The sequence below is a fragment of the Macaca thibetana genome, chromosome 10 (genome assembly GCF_024542745.1).
Source record: "Macaca thibetana thibetana isolate TM-01 chromosome 10, ASM2454274v1, whole genome shotgun sequence".
NCBI lineage: Eukaryota > Metazoa > Chordata > Mammalia > Primates > Cercopithecidae > Macaca > Macaca thibetana.
This window is the reverse complement of record NC_065587.1, coordinates 454675-471787: the sequence shown is the minus strand read 5'-3', so window position 1 is coordinate 471787 and position 17113 is coordinate 454675. Positions and strand designations below refer to the sequence as shown.

Sequence of the window (17113 nt, the reverse complement as noted above, 5' to 3'; positions counted from 1 at the left end):
TGGCCAGACGCGGGGGCTCACATCTGTCGTCCCACCACTTTGGGAGGCCGAGCGGGGGTGGCGGATCATGAATCCAGGAGTTCGAGACAAGCCTGACCAACATGGTGAAATCCCGTCTCTACTGAAAATACAAAAAGTAGCCGGGTGTGGTGGCTGGAGGGCGCCGTAATCCCAGCTACTCCGGAGGCTGAAGCAGGAGAATCGCTTCAACCCCGGAGGCAAAGGTTGCAGTGAGCCGAAATTGTGCCACTGCATTCCAGCCTGGGCGACAGAGCGAGACTCCATCTCAAATACATAAATAAATAAAAGATTACCACGTGTTGTTCGGATTATCTGGCCTAGGTGTGGGGTAGGCTGTCCCATCTAAGTTTGTCACAACAAAATCGCCTAATGACACATTTCTCAGGACGTAGCTTCACCGTTGAGCAGCACATGAACGTGTTGTTTTTTTGAGACAGAGTTTTGCTCTTGTTGCCCAGGCTGGAGTGCAATGGCACGGTCTCAGCTCACTGCAACCTTCGCTTCCTGGGTTCAAGTGATTCTCCTGCCTCAGCCTCCCAAGTAGCTGGAATTACAGGCGTGCACCACCATGCCTGGCTAATTTCTGTATTTTTAGTTTTAGAAACAGGGTTTCACCATTTTGACCAGGCTGGTCTGGAACTCCTGAGCTCAGGTGATCTGCCCCCCAGGCCTCCCAGAATGCTGGGATTACAGGCGTGAGCCATTGCGCCAGGCCAGACCGTGTTGCTTTTATTTTTATTTTTAGAGGAAAGGTCTCACTCTCTCTCAGGCTGGAGTGCAGTGGCCCATTGCAGCTCACTGCAGCCTCGATCCCCTGGCTCAAGCTGTCCTCCCACTCAGTCTCCTGGGTAGCTGAGGCTACAGGCACACGCTTCCATACCCCATTATTTTAAAAATTTTTTTTTCTTTTTGTGGAAATGGGGTCTCATGTTGCCCGGGCTTGTTTTCATTTCTCTTGGGCATATGTAGAAACCAAATTGCTGAGGCATAGCCTGGGTATATGTTTAGCGTTTCCCAAAGCAGCCATACATTTAAAAACATTCCTGCCAGGCGAGGTGGCTCATGCCTGTAATCCCAGCACTTTGGGAAGCCCAAGTGGGTGGATCACCTGAGGTCAGGAGTTTGAGACCAACCTGGCCAACATGGTGAAACCCATTTCTACTAAAAGACACAAAAATTAGCCAGGCATAGTGGCAGGCGCCTGTAATCCTAGCTACTCGGGAGGCTGAGGCATGAGATCGCTTGAACCTGGGAGGCGGAGGTTGCAGTGAGCCGAAATCGAGTCATTGCACTCCAGGCTGTGTGACAGAGCAAGACTTTGTCTCAAAAAAAATAAAAATAAAATAATAATAATAATAAAAAGTCTTACCAACAGTGTATAAGTGTTTCATTTACTCCACATCCTTCCCAACATTTGGTGTTGCCAAGCGTCTTCATTGTAGCCAATGAGTGGGTAGTGGTATCTCGTGATTTTTAAAATTTTATATATATTTTTAGAGAAGAGATCTCATCCTGTCACCCAGGCTGGAGTGCAGTGATGTGATCATGGCTCACTGCAGCCTGGAACTCCCAGGCTCAAGGGATCCTCCCGCATCAGCCCCCCCAGGTAGCTGTAACTACAGGCATGTGCCAGTGTACCTGTGTATTCTTGTGACTTGAATTTGCATTTTCCTGATTACTAATGGTCTTGCGCATTTTTTTTCCCTGTGGTTACTGCACTGTCATTGTAAGATGTATTCTGGTATGACTAATGGTCTTGAGCATTTTTCCCCCCTGTGGTTACTGTATGCCATCATTGTAAGATGTATTCCGATTTTTTTTTTTTTTTTTTTTTTTTTTGAGACGGAGTCTCGCTCTGTCGCCCAGGCTGGAGTGCAGTGGCCGGATCTCAGCTCACTGCAAGCTCCGCCTCCCGGGTTTACGCCATTCTCCTGCCTCAGCCTCCAAAGTAGCTGGGACTACAGGCGCCCGCCACCTCGCCCGGCTAGTTTTTCGTATTTTTTTTAGTAGAGACGGGGTTTCACCATGTTAGCCAGGATGGTCTCGATCTCCTGACCTCGTGATCTGCCCGTCTCGGCCTCCCAAAGTGCTGGGATTACAGGCTTGAGCCACCGCCCCCGGCCGATGTATTCCGATTTTGAGGTAGGAGGCCGAACTTTATTCCAGACCAGATTAAAGACTGGCTGAAGGCCGGGCGCGGCGGCTCACGCCTGTAATCCCAGCATTTTGGGAGGCGGAAAAGGCAGGCAGATCATGAGGTCAGGAGATCGAGACCATCCTGGCTAACACGGTGAAAACCCATCTGTACTAAAAATACAAAAATTAGCCAGGTATGGTGGCTGGTGCCTGTAGTCCCAGCTACTCGGGAGGCTGAGGCAGGAGAATCGCTTGAATCCAGGAGGCAGAGGTTGCAGTGAGCTGAGATCGCGCCACCGCAGTACAGCCTGGGTGACAGAGGGAGACTGTGTCTCAAAAAAAAACCCAAAAAACAAAAAAGACTGGCTGCAACTGGGAAGAGGCAAAAGCACCTCTCCGTGAGACACGCCTGCCAGTACCATCTGTTTCCATTGCCATGGCAATGCCCACAAGTTACTGCCCCTTCCCATGATAACTACCCTAAAGTTAACGCCCTTTTTCTAAAACTTTCTGAATAACTTGCACCTTAATTTGTATATAATTAAAAGTAGTTGGCCGGGTGTGGTGGCTCACACCTGTAATCCCAGCACTTTGGGAGGCTGAGGCGGGCAGATCATGAGGTCAGTAGATCGAGACCATCCTGGCTAGATGGAGACCATCCTGGCTAACACGGTGAAACCCTGTCTCTACTAAAAATACAGAAATTAGCCAGTCATGGTGGTGGGTGCCTGTAATCCCAGCTACTCAGGAGGCTGAGGTATGAGAATCGCTTGAACCCAGGAGGCAGAGGTTGCAGTGAGCCGAGGTCACGCCATTGCACTCCAGCCTGGGCGACAGAGGGAGACTCTGTCTCCGGAAAAAAAGAGAGAGAGAGAGAGAGGTAGGAGGCTTAGAGTCAGAGAAGTCAATGTGATGCTAGGATCTGAGAAAAAGAACCTGGAAGATGTTCAGCTGCTGGCTTTAAAGATGGAGGAAGACACTATGAACCAAGGGATGCAGGGCAAGCTGGAAAAAGCGAAGATACAGATTTTCCCTGGAGCTTCCCAAAGGAAGCCAACACCTGGATTTTAGTCCTGTAAGACTCATCTCAGATTTGTGAGCTACAGGACTGTAAGGGAATAAATGTGTGTGGTTATCAGCCACGATGTGTGTGGGGACCTGTGTTGGCAGCAACTGGAAACTAATGCATAGACTAGTTTATTCTGCCTGGTTTCTTGCACCTCACATTATGTTTTTGAGCTCATGCATATTGTTGCATGTACTAGTAGTTCATTCCTTCTCATGAATGGTATTTTTATATAACGTTTTCTTGTCCATTTACTATTTGAAGGACATTTGGATTGTTTCCAGTGTTTACTTTTTTTTTTTTTTTTTTTTTTTTGAGACGGAGTCTCGCTCTGTCGCCCAGGCTGGAGTGCAGTGGCCGGATCTCGGCTCACTGCAAGCTCCGCCTCCCGGGTTTACGCCATTCTCCCGCCTCAGCCTCCCAAGTAGCTAGGACTACAGGCGCTCGCCACCTCGCCCAGCTAGTTTTTTGTACTTTTTAGTAGAGACGGGGTTTCACCGTGTTAGCCAGGATGGTCTCGATCTCCTGACCTCGTGATCCGCCCGTCTCGGCCTCCCAAAGTGCTGGGATTACAGGCGTGAGCCACCGCGCCCGGCCCTCCAGTGTTTACTTATTATGACTCATGCTGCTGTGACATTTGTGTCCAAGTCTCTGTGAGGACACACATTTCCACTTTTGGGGGGTAGATACGTAGGATTGAAAGTGTTGGGCTGTATGGTAAGTTTATGTTCAAACTTTGGAGAAATTATCAAACTTTTCTGAACAGTTTTACATTCCCACTAGGAATGTATAAAGGTTCCAGTTCTCCACATCCTCCCCGATGCTTAGTATTGTTCCAGCCATTCAAGGGGGCGGTCTGCAGCCGTACTTTATTGTGGATGAGTTTGGCATTTCCCTGAAGATTATTGATGTTGAGCATCTTATCATGTGCTTCTAAGTCATTCGTGTTAGCTTCTTTAAATAAATGTTTATGCAGATCTTTTGCCTATTTGTTTATTTATTTTTGAGACGGAGTCTGGCTCTGTCGCCCAGGCTGGAGTGCAGTGGCACGATCTCGGCTCACTGCAAGCTCCGCCTCCCGGGTTCACGCCATTCTCCTGCCTCAGCCTCTCGAGTAGCTGGGACTACAGGTGCTGCCACCACACCTGGCTAATTTTTTTTTTTTTTTTTTTTTGTATTTTTAGTAGAGACAGGGTTTCACCGAGTTAGCAGGATGGTCTTGATCTCCTGACTTCGTGATCTGCCCGCCTCGGCTTCCCAAAGTGCTGGGATTACAGGCATGAGCCACTGCGCTCGGCCTATTTATTTATTTATTTATTTGAGATGGAGTCTTGCTCTGTTGCCCAGGCTGGAATGCAGTGGTGTGATCTCGGCTCACTGCAACCTCCACCTCCTGGGTTCAAGCAATTCTCCTGCCTCAGTCTCCCAAGTAGCTGGGACTACAGGCGTGTGCCACCATGCCCAGCTAATTTTTGTATTTTTAGTAGAGAATTTTTTTTTTTTTTTTTTTTTTAGAGACTGGGTCTCACCGTGTTGTCCAGGCTGGTCTCAAACTCCTGGCCTCAAGTGATCCTCCTGTGTCAGCCTCACAAAGTGCTGGGATTATAGGTGTGAGCCACCATACCTGGCCTGTTCCTTCTTTATTTTAATTGATTAATTTAGAGACAGGGTCTTGCTCTGTCACCCACATTGGAGTACAGTGGCATGGTCACAGCTCATTGCAGCCCCGACCTCCAGGGCTCAAGCAATCCTCCCACCTCAGCCTCCAGAGTAGCTGGGACTACAGCTGTGCACCACCATGCCTAGCTAATTTTAAAAATTTTTGTAGAGACAGGCTCTCGCTGTGTTGCCCAAGCTAGACTGTCCTTTCTTGAACACAAACTTAACTTTATTACTTTATAATTAATCCCCTTTTGTTGATAATATATTATATATATATATGTGTTTTTTTTTTTTTTTTTTTTTTTTTTTTTTGAGATGGAGTCTCACTCTGTCACCCGGGCTGGAGTGCAGTGACGTGATCTCGGCTCACTGTAAGCTCCGCCTCCTGGGTTCACACTATTCTCCTGCCTCAGCCTCCTGAGTAGCTGGGACTACAGGCGCCTGCTACCACGCCCGGCTAATTTTTTGTATTTTTAGTAGAGACGGGGTTTCACCGTGTTAGCCAGAATGGTCTCGATCTCCTGACCTCGTGATCCGCCCACCTTGGCCTCTCAGAGTGCTGGGATTACAGGCGTGAACCACCGCGCCCGGCCGTTGATAATATTTTATATCAGACTTTCCCTGTTGAAACCATTGTGTGGTTTCTGTCCCTTTATTGAACTGTGACTAGTGATACAATTTTGAAGGAGGAAAAACTAAGCGGGGAAGGTGGTGATGAAGTGTGTGTGTGCGCATGCATGTGCACGTGTGTAGTGTGTGTGCGATGTGTGGTGTGTGTGTGGAAGGTGTGTGTGGTGTGTGTGCTGTGTGGGTATAGTGTGTGTGGGGGTATGTGTGTGGTGTGTTGGTGTATGTGTCTGTGTGTGTGCTGTGTGTGTGGTGTATGTGTGGTGTGTGGTGTGTAGTGTGTGGTGTGTGGGGTGTGTGTGTACATGCATGTGCGTGTGGTATATGTGTGTGGTGTGTATGTGGTGTATGTGTGTGGTGTGTGCGGTGTGTGCGATGTGTGTGGTGTGTGTGCGCTGTGTGGGGTGTGTGTGCTGTGTGGGTATAGTGTCTGTGGGGTGTGTGGTGTGTTGGTGTGTGTGTGTGGTGTGTGTGTGGTGTGTGGTGTGTGCGTGCACTTGCATGTGTGTAGTGTGTGTGTGTCTGTGTGTGGTATGTGTGTGCGATGTGTGTGGTGTGTCTGTGTGTGTGGTGTGTGTGTGTGTCTGTGGTATGTGTGCAGTGCACTTGCATGTGTGTAGTGTGTGTGTGTCTGTGTGTGGTATGTGTGTGCGATGTGTGTGGTGTGTCTGTGTGTGTGGTGTGTGTGTGTGTCTGTGGTATGTGTGCAGTGTGTGTGGTGTGTGGTGTGTGGTATGTGGTGTGTATGGTGTGCAGTGTGTGGTATGTAGTGTGTGGTGTGTGGTGTGTTTGTGGTATATGTATGGTGTGTAGTGTGTGTAGTGTGTGGTATGTGGTATGTGTGGTGTATGGTGTGTTTGGTGTGTGGTGTGTGTGTGGTATGTAGTGATGTAGTGTGTGTGGTATGTGGTGTGCATGGTGTGTGGTATGTACTGTGTGTGGCAAGTGGTGTGTGGTGTGTGTATGTGGGGTGTGTGTGTGTGGTATGTGGTGTGTGTGTGTAGGGTGTGTGGTGTGTGTGTGGTATGTAGTGTGTGTATGTAGTGTGTGTGGTAAGTGGTGTGTGTGGTGTGTGTGTGTGGTATGTGGTGTGTGTGTGTGTAGGGTGTGTGGTATGTGTGTGGTGTGTGTGGTATGTAGTGTGTGTGCTATGTAGTGTGTGTGCTATGTAGTGTGTGTGGTATGTGGTGTGTGTGGTATGTGGTGTGTGTGTGTATGGTGTGTGGTGTGTGTGTAGTGTGTGTGGTGTGTGAGTGTGGTATGTGGTGTGTGTGTGGTGTGTCTGTGGTATGTCGTGTGTGTGGTATGTGGTACACGTGGTGTGTGGTATGTAGTGTGTGTGGTAAGTGGTGTGTGGTGTGTGGTATGTAGTGTGTGTGGTAAGTGGTGTGTGATGTATGTGGTGTGTGTGTGGTATGTGGTGTGTGTGTAGGGTGTGTGGTGTGTTTGGTGTGTGTGGTATGTAGTGTGTGTGGTATGTAGTGTGTGTGCTATGTAGTGTGTGTGGTATGTGGTGTGTGTGGTATGTGGTGTGTGTGTGTATGGTGTGTGGTGTGTGTGTGTAGTGTGTGTGGTGTGTGAGTGTGGTATGTGGTGTGTGTGTGGTGTGTCTGTGGTATGTCGTGTGTGTGGTATGTAGTGTGTGTGGTAAGTGGTGTGTGGTGTATGTAGTGTGTGTGGTAAGTGGTGTGTGATGTATGTGGTGTGTGTGTGTAGGGTGTGTGGTGTGTGTGGTGTGTGTGGTATGTAGTGTGTGTGTATGTAGTAAGTGTGGTATGTAGTGTGTGGTATGTGGTATGTGTACAGTGTGTGGTGTGTGTGGGTAGTGTGTGTGGTGTGTGGTGTGTGTGTGGTATGTGTGGTATGTGGTGTGTGTGTGTACAGTGTGTGGTGTGTGTGTGTGGTGTGTGTGTGGTATGTGGTGTGTGTGGTATGTGGTGTGTGTGTATGGTGTGTGGTGTGTGTAGCGTGTGTGGTGTGTCTGTGGTATGTTGTGTGTGTGGTATGTGGTGTGTGTGTGGTATGTGTGGTATGTGGTGTGTGTGTGTACAGTGTGTGGTGTGTGTGTGGTATGTGGTGTGTGTGGTATGTGGTGTGTGTGGTATGTGGTTTGTGTGGTATGTGGTGTGTGTGGTATGTGGTGTGTGTGTATGGTGTGTGGTGTGTGTAGCGTGTGTGGTGTGTCTGTGGTATGTCATGTGTGTGGTATGTGGTGTGTGGTGTGTGTGGTGTGGTGTGTGGTGCGTGTAGTATGTAATGTGTGTGGTATGTGTTGTGTGTGGTGTGTGTGTGGTATGTGGTTGTGTGGTATGTGGTGTGCGTGTAGGGTGTATGGTGTGTGTGTATAGGGTGTGTGGTGTGTATGGGGTATGTAGTGTGTGTGGTATGTGGTATGTGTTACAGGTATGTGGTGTGTGTGTGTAGGGTGTGTGGTGTGTGTGGTATGTAATGTGTGTGGTATGTGGTGCGTGTGTGTGGTATATAGTGTGTGTGGTATGTGGTGTGTGTGTGGTGTGTGGTATGTGGTGTGTGTGTGTAGGGTGTGTGGTGTGTGTGTAGGGTGTGTGGTGTGTGTGGTATGTAATGTATGTGGTATGTAATGTGTGTGGTATGTGGTGTGTGTGTGTGGTATTTGGGTGTGTGGTATGTGGGGTGTGTGTGGAGGGTGTGTGTGGTATATAGTGTGTGTGGTATGTGGTATATGGTGTGTGTGTGGTATGTGGGGTGTGTGGGGAGGGTGTGTGTGGTATATAGTGTGTGTGGTATGTGGTGTGTGTGTGGTATGTGGGGTGTGTGTGGAGGGTGTGTGGGGTGTGTGTGGAGGGTGTGTGTGGTATGTGGTGTGTGTGGTATGTGGTGTGTGTGGTACGTGGTGTGTGATGTGTGTGTGTATGATTGTGAGTTGAAACACAGTGACCAGGGAAACCCCCACAGGGAAGGGCACAGTGCAGTCAAGATCCCGGAGGACAGTCCCAAGCACAGCAATGACCGAGGATGTCCCTGCGGGGATGCAGGGACATCACCAGCCAACCATCTGTGGCAGGCAGTCGCGATGGGAGCCATGAGCAAGGGGAGTAGGAGAGGTGAGCTCAGGTCATGTAGGGCGCTGTGGGCAACAGCAGGGACTTTGTCGTTCAGCCTGTGAGGCAAGAGCTCCTGGGGGTAGGGAAGATGTGATCTGACCTATTTCATTTCATTTCATATATTTATTTAGAGACAGAGTCTCGCTCTGTTGCCCAGGCTGGAGTGCAGTGGCGCGATCTTGGCTCACTGCAAGCTCCGCCTCCCGGGTTCACGCCATTCTCCTGCCTCAGCCTCCCGAGTAGCTGGGGCTACAGGTGCCCGCCACCACGTCTGGTTAATGTTTTTGTATTTTTAGTAAGAGACGGGGTTTCACCGTGTTAGTCAGGATGGTCTCGATCTCTTGACCTTGTGATCCGCCCGTCTTGGCCTCCCAAAGTGCTGGGATTACAGGCGTGAGCCACCGTGCCCAGCCAATCGGATCTATTTTAACTGGACCCCTCTGGGTGCTTTGCTGATTACAGCAAGCTGACCTACAGCAAGTACTCCAGGATGGAAGCAGGGGCCCCATAGGAGACTATTGGGAGTCAGGAGAAAGAAACTGGTTTCGAACCAGAATGTTGGTAGTGGAGCTACCACATGTTGCCGTGGAGGGAACACATTTGCTGATGAATCCAGTGTGGGTGAGAGAGGAGGAGAGGGGCTCTTGCTGACCCCAGGTGCACTGGCTGAGCACAGGAGGGGTATCAAGATCAGGCAGAGAGTTGAACGTGCTTAGGGCAGCAAAAGGGAGGTTGGAGCATCTCCCGCATCTGGTGCCCCTGGCCCCAGTCCCCATTCCGCAGCTCAACTCAGCAGCGCCTCCCGCTCCTGCAAAGGAGACCATGGCGAGGGCATGAGAAGGGCACAGCCTACTGAACGCAGGACGTCTCTCCTCTAGGTTGTGAGGCTGAGGCTTCTTTACCCCCACTTCCTGGAAGTTCTCTCAACGGAAATCTGCCAGAAATCTGACCCTTAGGATGCTAGGGGAAAAGCTTTGCTGGGGAAAGGCTCGCTGGAGACATCTGCTATAAAACCGCCGAGGAGGGTGCTTCTGACCAGGGGAGGGGACAGGCGTCGGGGAAGCCCGGGGCCACCAGCCGCAAGGCCAAGCCCTTTTCTCCTGCAACGTCTCTCTGGCGCCCCCTACCGACAAAGCCTAGCAGCGCCAGCTGGCAAAGGAGAAATACCGAATATTTGAGCCGCCCAGATCCGCTTTCCCTGAGAGCATCGGTGAATACTGGGCAATACACTGACAACTGGAAACAACGTTTAGAGATCCCTGAAGTGAGCCATGTTTTCCCAACATTTACCCACAGCTCGCTCTGACATCTGAAATAATAGTGATCATTTTTTGAGATTAGTTTGATGGAATTAAACAATTCCAGCACCTGTTAAATAGGCACATACTTAATTTCCAAAACGCCGAGCAAGAAGTCGTAGGGCACCTGGAGAAAACAGTGTCTGGAGGCGGCTCAGGCGCTCCGGATCCAGGCAGGACGCGAGACGGGGAGGGGCCAGGCCTGGAGCCGGGGACCGAGCCTGCTCCTGCTGCTCTGGGCGTCCATGCCCCGCGGCCTCTGGGAGGGGCCTGTGGCAGGAGGGAGGCCCGGGAGAACAGGCCCTTTCCTGGGCCACGGGGAAACCCCTGCCCCAGGTGTGTGGCTCTCAAACTGCGTCGGGCCTCTAGAGGATTGTTTTGTGGCTACAACAAAATTAACTATGCTTGCACAAAACTTTAGCCATACCTCAAAGGGGAACGTAAAAGAGGAAAGACGGACTCTTACCCCACCCACTCCAAGACAGTGGACACCCCTCCGAGGCCGGGAGCCTAGTGCTCCCACGCGGGCTGCACAGAGTGCTCCGGCTCCAGGGGGCCCCAAGAGCTGGCCCAGGTCCCGGTCCCGCCCACCCGCGCGGCCCCGCCCCCGGCCGCGAGCGTGCGCGCCCCACGCGGAGACCCCGCCCCCGGAGCGCGCGCCCGTGTGCCGCCGCCGCCATTTTGGAGCGATCCGAGTGCCGCCCGCGGCCCCGAGTCGGTCTCGAGCCGCCGGCCGGCCGCGCCGGTGTCCGCAGGCGCTGCGCCCCGGGCCGGGCCCATGTGTGTGCGGCCCGCCCGAGGCCGCCCGGGCTTTGCCTCCACCAGCGCCCTGGCCTCCGCTCGGGCCTCCACACGGGCCTCCGAGGAGCTGCCGCGACGCCCGGCCCGCAGGGCAGGTGAGTGCGGCCGCCCGCCGCTCGGACCCGGCCCCCAGTCAGCCATTGCTTCCCAAGTCACTTCCCCCGCGTCAGTCAGTTCCCCCCAGTCAGTCGGTGCCCCCCTGTCAGTTCCCCCCCAAGTCAGTCATTTCCCCCCAGTCAGTGCCCCTCCAGTCAGTTCCCCCAGTCAGTGCCCCCTCCAGTCATTTCCCCCCAGTCAGTGCCCCTCCAGTCAGTTCCCTCCAGTCAGTGCCCCTCCAGTCATTGCTCCCTCCAGTCAGTTCCCCCCCCAGTCAGTCAGTGCCCCTCCAGTCATTTCCCCCCAGTCAGTGCCCCTCCAGTCAGTTCCCCCCCCAGCCAGTCAGTGCCCCTCCAGTCAGTTCCCCCCAGTCAGTGCCCCTCCAGTCAGTTCCCCCCCCAGTCAGTGCCCCTCCAGTCAGTTCCCCCCAGTCAGTGCCCCTCCAGTCAGTTCCCCCAGTCAGTGCCCCTCCAGTCATTTCTCCCCCAGTCAGTTCCCCCCCCAGTCAGTCAGTGCCCCTCCAGTCAGTTCCCCCCAGTCAGTGCCCCCTCCAGTCAGTTCCCCCCCCAGCCAGTCAGTGCCCCTCCAGTCAGTTCCCCCCAGTCAGTGCCCCCTCCAGTCAGTTCCCCCCAGTCAGTGCCCCTCCAGTCAGTTCCCCCCAGTCAGTGCCCCCTCCAGTCAGTTCCCCCCAGTCAGTGCCCCTCCAGTCAGTTCCCCCCAGTCAGTGCCCCCTCCAGTCAGTTCCCCCCAGTCAGTGCCCCTCCAGTCAGTTCCCCCCAGTCAGTGCCCCTCCAGTCAGTTCCCCCCAGTCAGTGCCCCCTCCAGTCAGTTCCCCCCAGTCAGTGCCCCTCCAGTCAGTGCCCCTCCAGTCATTGCTCCCTCCAGTCAGTTCCCCCCCCAGTCAGTCAGTGCCCCTCCAGTCATTTCCCCCCAGTCAGTGCCCCTCCCGTCAGTTCCCCCCAGTCAGTGCCCCTCCAGTCAGTTCCCCCCAGTCAGTGCCCCTCCAGTCAGTGCCCCTCCAGTCAGTCAGTGCCCCTCCAGTCAGTCAGTGCCCCTCCAGTCATTGCTCCCTCCAGTCAGTTCCCCCCCAGTCAGTCAGTGCCCTTCCAGTCAGTTCCCCCCAGTCAGTGCCCCCTCCAATCATTTCCCCCCAGTCACTGCCCCCTCCAGTCAGTTCCCCCCAGTCGGTGCCCCTCCAGTCATTGCTCCCTCCAGTCAGTTCCCCCCCCGTCAGTCAGTGCCCCTCCAGTCAGTTCCTCCCAGTCACTGCCCCCTCCAGTCATTTCCCCCCAGTCACTGCCCCTCCAGTCAGTCAGTGCCCCTCCAGTCATTGCTCCCTCCAGTCAGTTCCCCCCCCAGTCAGTCAGCGCTCCTCCAGTCAGTTCCCCCCAGTCAGTGCCCCTCCAGTCAGTTCCCCCCAGTCACTGCCCCCTCCAGTCAGTTCCCCCGGTCAGTGCCCCTCAAGTCAGTCAGTGCCCCTCCAGTCACTGCCTCCTCTAGTCAGTTCCCCCCAGTCAGTTGGTGTCCCCCAGTCAGTGTCCCCCTAAGTCCGTCAGTGCCCCCTCCAGTCAGTGACCCCCAGTCAGTGCCCCCTCCAGTCATTTCCCCCCAGTCACTGCCCCCTCCAGTCAGTTCCCCCGGTCAGTGCCCCTCAAGTCAGTCAGTGCCCCTCCAGTCACTGCCTTCTCTAGTCCCCCCCAGTCAGTCGGTGCCCCCCAGTCAGTGTCCCCCTAAGTCCGTCAGTGCCCCCTCCAGTCAGTGACCTCCAGTCAGTTCCCCCCAAGTAAGTTCCCCCAAGTCAGTGCCCCCTCCAATCAGTTTCCCCCAAGTCAGTTGGTTCCCCCCAGTCAGTGCCCCCTTCAGTCAGTGTCCCCCATGTCAGTCAGTGCCCCCCCAGTCAGTGCCCCCCTCAGTCAGTTCTTCCCATCAGTGCCCCCTCCAGTCAGTGCCCCCCAAATCAATGCCCACTCCAGTCAGTTCCCCGAAGTCAAGGCCCCCCAAGTCAGTTCTCTCTCCAGTCAGTTCCCTGCAAGTCAAGGCCCCCTCTGGTCAGTTCCTCCCAGTCAGTTCCCCCCGCAGTCGGTTCCCTCCCAGTCAGTCAGTGCCCCCCCCAGTCAGTGCTCTCCTTCTGTTCCCCCACCCTACACCAGTCAGTGTTCCCTGCTAGCCAGTCATTGCACCTCACCCATCAGTCCCCACCCCACCCATCAGTGCCCCCCACCGTCAGTGCTCCTTGCAAGTCATGCCCCTCCCTTCGGTCAGTGCCTCCACACTGGTCAGTGCCTCCACTGTTGGTCAGTGCTCCCCCACCGTCAGTCCAGTCTGCCACCCATCAGTGTTCCCCAGTCAGAGTCCCGCATCCCTGTCCCCCATCAGCCAGTGCCCCCGCCAGTCAGTTATTTTCTTTCTGTCACATCCCACCCATCAGTGTCTGCACCCCCACCCGTACCCATCAGTCACTGACTGCATAATCCCTCCCCTGCCAGTGCCCTTCCTTGTCAGTCCCAGCGCTCTGTGACCCCTTCTGTCAGCGGTGCCCCCACCTGTCATTGATCTTCTCTGTCAGTGCCCCCCATCAGTGCCGGTGCCTCTGTCGGTGAGCCCCATTGTCAGTAAGTTTCCCTCATAAGTGTGTCCCCCGTCCTGCCTGTTGTGGCCTTTCCCCTCTTTGCTGTCAGCCCGTGTTAGTGCCTGTCAGCCTGTGTTAGTGCCTGTCAGATGTTCCCCATGAGTTCTCCCCTATTGTCAGCGCGTGTCCCCTCTTTCATGCTTCCTCTTTTCTCCCTTGTCTATCAGGGACCCATTAGTACCCTGCCCTGCTGTTAGGGACCCCGCCTGTCAGTGTCTCCCCACTGCTTCTCCCCCGCCTGTCAGTGGGAGAACTTTCAGTGCCCGCTGTCATCACCCCTCTTGTCCAATCACTGACTCCCCTTTCCGTCATTTCCCCCTCTTTCCAACACCACTCCTCTTTTCCTGCCACGTTCCCCGTCACTGCGTCAGATATCACCAGTCATCTGCGACCTCACCTTACCCTGCACTGTCCTATTCCTTCCATCCCCATCATCTCTTCCCTCACACCTGTCACCTTCCCCATGCACCTTACTGTCCTCCCACCTGCCACTCTGCGTACTCGCAGCTTCCCTATCTGCTTCGTCCACTCTCTTGTTACTGACGCCTCCCAATTTGCTGCTTATTCCCTGATCTGTCAGCACCGGCTCCCCCAAGTCTGTCACTTCCATTTATTTAGTCCCTGCCTCTCACTGCAGCCCCCCCTTTGTCGCTGATTTTGTTCTAGACCCTTCTCCTGTGTCTTGTTCTTTCATCCACCCTTTCCTCGTGGCCTCTCTGCCACGCTGTTGGCTTCTCCGTGCCCCGGCAATTGCTGACACTATCGGCTGTTCACCTCTTTTTGATGTCCCTTCCTTTCTGGTTTATCTTCCCGTTGTTTTTATTTTTTACTTTGAAATGTTGTGGGTACGCAATCAGTGTATGTATCTCACCCCTTTGACTTTTCTAGCTCATTTCAGTTAATCTCTGGAATGTGAGAGGCAGCTAGCTTTTGAGACAAGTTGGGGGACAGAGTCTCCCAGGCTGAGAGGACAGCACATGCAAAGGCCCTGAGGTGGGAAATTTCGGGTGTGATATCCCCCAGGAACCTAGATAAGACTGATGTGCTTACGGTAAGGGGAGAGAGAGGCAGGAGCCGGGGCTAGAAAGTTGGTCTTCTCATTAAGCCGTTCCTTGCAGCTGTTAGTAGGGGGTTGAACCTTGAGTCTGAGTTGTAGGAGAAACCTGGCCTGGAGGTTGAGTTGGAGAGTGCCATGATCATATGGACACTGGCACGTGAACAGGAGGCGGGGGTGAGATGAAATGTTGGGAGGTGGGTGTAGTGATTGTAATGGTTTAGACCTTGGTGGTGGATTTAGGGAGATATTTTGGAGGTAGAGATGTTGGGACTTGTTGATAGATGAGAAGAGAGGTGTGAGAGAATGAGTGGACTCAGGGTAATTTCTGGGCTTCTTTTTTCCTCCCAGCCCCGTCAACCCTTCTAGGCTTTTTGATGGAACAAATGGGTGGATAGTAGCACTGTTTATTGAAATAGGGAAGCTGAATTAGTCAGGGCTGGGGGTGTTATTACAGTTTGGAAGTAGAAAGCAAGGCTTTCTCTTGGCTGAAAGTAGTGGACGTCTGAGAAGTCCAAGGGTCACTAGGGAGAAAGGGATCTGGAACCCAGAGGAGAGGTCAAGCTGTAGGTGTACAACGTCATCATGGGGATAAGGTTTAAAGCCTTGGGAATGGGTATTTGTTAAAAAGCACATGGGCTGGGTGCAGTGGTCCACGCCTGTAATCCCAGCACTTTGGGAGGCTGAAGTGGGAGCATCACTTAAGGCCAGAGCAGTCTGGGCAACATGACAAAATCCTATCTCTACAAAAACAAAAAACAGGGCCTCGTATGGTGGCTCACGCCTGTAATCCCAGCACTTTGGGAGGCCGAGGCAGGTGGATCACCTGAGGTCAGGAGTTCTAGACCAGCCTGGCCAACATAGTGAAACTCCGTCTTTACTGAAAATACAGTAGGTGGCGGGCGCCTGTAATCCCAGCTACTCAGGAGGTTGAGGCAGGAGAATCGCTTGAACCCGGGAGGTGGAGATTGCAGTGAGCCAAGATTGCGCCATTGCACTCCAGCCTGGGCGACAAGAGTGAGACTTCCTCTCAAAAAAAAAAAAAAAAAAAAAATAGCTGGGCCTGGTGGTGTGCACCTATAGTCCCAGCTACTCGGACGCCGAGGTGGGAGGATCACCTGAGCCTGGGGAGGTCAAGGCTGCAGTGAGCTGTGATCACTCCACTGCACTCCAGCCTGGGCGACAGTGTGAGACCCTGTCTCAAAAAAAAAAACAATAAAACACAGACTGGGCGTGGTGACTGGTGCCTGTAATCCCAGCACTTCGGGAGGCTGAGGTGGGAGGAACACTTGAGGCCAGGAATTCTAGGCCAGCCTGAGCAACATAATGAGGCCCCATCTATGCCAAAAATAAATAAAAGCACACCCACAAAAGCAGAATGTGGCCAGGCATAGTGGCTCACGTCTGTAATCCCAGCACTTTGGGAGGCTGAGGCAGGTGGATCACCTGAGGTCAGAAGTTCGAGACCAGCCTGGCCAACATGTTGAAATCCCGTCTTCGCCGGGCGCGGTGGCTCACGCCTGTAATCCCAGCACTTTGGGAGGCCGAGGCGGGCGGATGGGTCAGGAGATCGAGACCATCCTGAGGTCAGAAGTTCGAGACCAGCCGGAGCTGGCGCCATTGCACTCCAGCCAAGAGCAGACTGTTGAAATCCCGTCTTCACTAAAAATACAAAAAATCAGCCAGGCGTGGTGGCAGGTGCCTGTAATCTCAGCTATTCGGGAGGCTAAGGCAGGAGAATTGCTTGAACCTGGGAGGTGTAGGTTGCAGTGAGCCGAGATCACGCTGTTGCATTCCAGCCTGGGCAACACGAGCGAAACTACATCTCAAGAAAGAAAGAAAGAAAGAAAAAAAGCAGCTGGGCGCAGTGGCCCACCCCTGTAAGCACTTTGGGAGGCCAAGGTGGGTGGATCACCTGAGGTCAGGAGTTGGAGACCAGCCTGAACAACGTGGTGAAACTCCATCTCTACTAAAAACACAAAAATTAGCCGGGCGTGGTGGTGCATATCTGTAATCCCAGCTATTCAGGAGGCTGAGGCAGGAGAATTGCTTGAACCCAGGAGGTGGAGGTTGCAGTGAGCCAAGATCGTGCCACTGTACTCCAGCCTGGGTGACTCCATCTCAAAAAAAAAAAGAAACCGTTTTCTTTGCTCATTCATTAGAAGCAACTCCTCATGTCTTTTATCCTGAGATTGCAGCAATTCAGTCACATCTTCAGGCTCTACTTCTAGTTCTGTTACTGTTTTTTTTTTTTTGAGACAGAGTTTTCCTCTTGTTTCCTGGGCTGGAGTGCACTGGTGTGATCTTGGCTCACTGCAACCTCTGCCTCCCAGGTTCAAGCGATTCTCCTGCCTCAGCCTCCTGAGTAGCTGGGATTACAGGTGCCCACCACCATGCCCGGCTAATTTTTGCATTTTCAATAGAGACGGGGTTTCACCATGTTGGCCAGTCTGGTCTCAAACTCCTGACTTCAGGTGATCCACCTGCCTTGGCCTCCCAAAGTTGCTGGGATTACAGGCGTGAACCACTGTACCGGACCTGAAATGTATTTCTTTCTTTCTTTTTTTTTTTTTTTTGAGACAGAGTCTCGCTCTGCCGCCCAGGCTGGAGTGCAGTGACCGGATCTCAGCTCACTGCAAG

General features: G+C 53.2%; 1 protein-coding gene across 15 annotated transcripts in view; it reads left to right on the top strand.

Annotated features, from left to right (window-relative positions):
• The first annotated feature begins 10690 nt into the window (after positions 1–10690).
• The window catches only part of PPP6R2 (protein phosphatase 6 regulatory subunit 2), a 100511-nt gene continuing 94088 nt past the window's right edge, over positions 10691–17113 (top strand). For all 15 annotated transcript variants that reach the window (XM_050745743.1, XM_050745739.1, XM_050745737.1 and 12 more), the window contains exon 1: positions 10691–10789. The gene's annotated coding sequence lies outside the window, so the exon portion shown is untranslated. The remainder of the gene's footprint in view (positions 10790–17113) is intronic.